Source organism: Macrotis lagotis, chromosome X (assembly GCF_037893015.1).
Source record: "Macrotis lagotis isolate mMagLag1 chromosome X, bilby.v1.9.chrom.fasta, whole genome shotgun sequence".
NCBI lineage: Eukaryota > Metazoa > Chordata > Mammalia > Peramelemorphia > Peramelidae > Macrotis > Macrotis lagotis.
In genome coordinates this window covers 504645572-504647894 of record NC_133666.1, presented here as the reverse complement: position 1 = coordinate 504647894, position 2323 = coordinate 504645572, and the positions used below count along the sequence as shown (strand labels likewise).

General features: G+C 37.8%; 1 pseudogene; it reads left to right on the top strand.

Annotated features, from left to right (window-relative positions):
• The first annotated feature begins 536 nt into the window (after positions 1–536).
• LOC141498507 (cyclin-G1 pseudogene) lies at positions 537–1913 on the top strand (annotated as a pseudogene).
• The last annotated feature ends 410 nt before the right edge of the window (positions 1914–2323 follow it).

The following is a 2323-nucleotide window of genomic DNA, read 5'->3' as shown; positions in this document are numbered from 1 at the left end:
AAACAAAACAAAAAATATGCCCCTGAAGATCCATAAAAGTAATATATTGAAAGTTTAAAAGTCTTCTATTTTATTAAATATCTATTTCCCCCTGAAGAATTTACACTCAGTTTTGACAGGGAAGAAAGTAAACCCCTTTATATTAGGTACTGCAACTTTTGATCCATGATGCCTGGAAGAAAGAAAATCTCTAGACTAACCCACACTTACAACTATATGATAGACCAATGGCAGACAACCAAGAACTCATGTCTGAGTTTGAATCTCTTTTGGGATTGACTCATTGGAACTAGGTATAGAGGGAGTCAAGGGCCAGAGTTACAAAAGAAGTTTATTGAAAAAAAAACCTCAAAGAAAAATACTAATTGAATTTAAACCGCAAAACCCTAGAAGAGTTAAAGAAAGAGATGGGTGGTAAAAGAAAAAATGGGAAAAGAAATGAGAGTGATGAAAGATAATTATGAAAAGAAAATTAACGAGCTGCCTGAGCGCTCCGCGGCCTGGCACCGGCGTCCTCCTCGGGAGCCCCTCTAACCCCCCCACCCCGGGCCCCTCTCCTCTCCCCTAGATAGTTCCCACGTCGTCCGGGACGTTTGAACTAATTTTTCAGGGTGAGGAGAGGCGTGGTCCCGAGGGGGAGGCTTGCTTTGGAAGAAGAGCCGCCTGGAGGAGCTCAAGATGATAGAGGCCCTGGTAACAACTGAAGCTCAGAAACTGCTGGACCAGCTGAATGTTCTGTTGGAACAGGAGTCCAGATGTCAGCCAAAGGTCTGTGGCTTGAGACTAATTGAATCTGCTCATGATAATGGCCTTCGGATGACTGCAAGACTGAGAGACTTCGAAGTGAAAGACCTTCTTAGCCTCACTCAGTTCTTCGGTTTTGATTCAGAGACTTTTCTCTAGCTGTGAATTTACTGGACAGATTTCTATCTAAAATGAAGGTACAGCCCAAACATCTTGGATGTGTGGGATTAAGTTGCTTCTATCTGGCTGTGAAATCAACAGAGGAAGAGAGAAATGTCCCATTAGCCACTGATTTGATTTGAATAAATCAATACAAATTCACAGTTTCTGACCTGATGAGAATGGAAAAGATTGTATTAGAGAAAGTGTGTTGGAAAGGCAAAGCTACTACTGCTTTTCAGTTTCTACAGCTCTATTATTCACTCATTCATGAGAATTTACCATTTGAAAGGAGAAACAATCTGAGTTTTGAAAGACTGGAAGCTCAGCTTAAGGCCTGCCACTGTAGGATTATGTTTTCTAAAGCAAAGCCTTCTGTATTAGCATTGTCTATAATAGCACTGGAGATTCAAGCACAGAAATTTATGGAATTGACAGGAGTAGAATGTCTACCGAAATGTTCTAAGATACATTACAGAGATCTGACCTTCTGGCAGGAACTTGTAGCGAAGTGCCTAACTGAATACTCATCAAACAAGTGTTCTAAACCAAATGTTCAGAAGTTGAAGTGGATTGTGTCTGGGTGTACTGCATGTCAGTTGAAGCATAGTTATTACAAAATTGCTCATCTTCCAACAATCCTTGAAACTGGGTCTTAATAGAATTCTTAGGGTGAAGAAATTCAACGATTTTGAAGGCTTATTTCACATAAGAACTGTGGACTTCAATATTAGAATGGATTTAAGCTGTGAAGCCTGAAACACAGCAACTAGGTTAGCATTGATGTTTTCAGATGAGGAGAAAAGAGGTTATAGCTGGAAATCAGTTGTGTGCTGTGGTTGCAGATGTGTTCAGGACTAAATTATGATCCTCTTTTGAAGCATGTTTGTAAAAACTCAAATGTGAAACCCCAAAGTAGATTTAAGAATGGGAGACTATACTGTGAATTGGTAGTTAATATTGATCCAATCTAGTAGTATCTGGATTGGTATACAGATTATAGATAGTATTGATGGCAAGCTGTGATTGACTTTTAATGTTATTTGAATTGTGATGCAAGTTCACATCAAAAACAGATCAACTTCAGAAAAATGGTTTGATGCACTTAATGTAGTCGAGTTACTAGTCTTTGAGGCAGTATAAACAGTCTTGATAAAGCCTTATACAACTAGATAATCCAATAATTCTAAAGATTTATTTTTGGCCATATTTTTCATTTAAATTTGTAGAATTGAGAAAACTTTATAAAAATAAAAAGCCATTCTTCAATGGATAAATGATCAAAAGGTATAAACAGTGAGCTTTCTGAAGAAGAATTTAAAGCTATTTAGTAATTTTAAAAAATGCCCTAAATCAGAATTGACTGGAGAAATATAAATTAAAGCAGCTCTGAGGCTCACACCTAGCAAAAATGACAAAT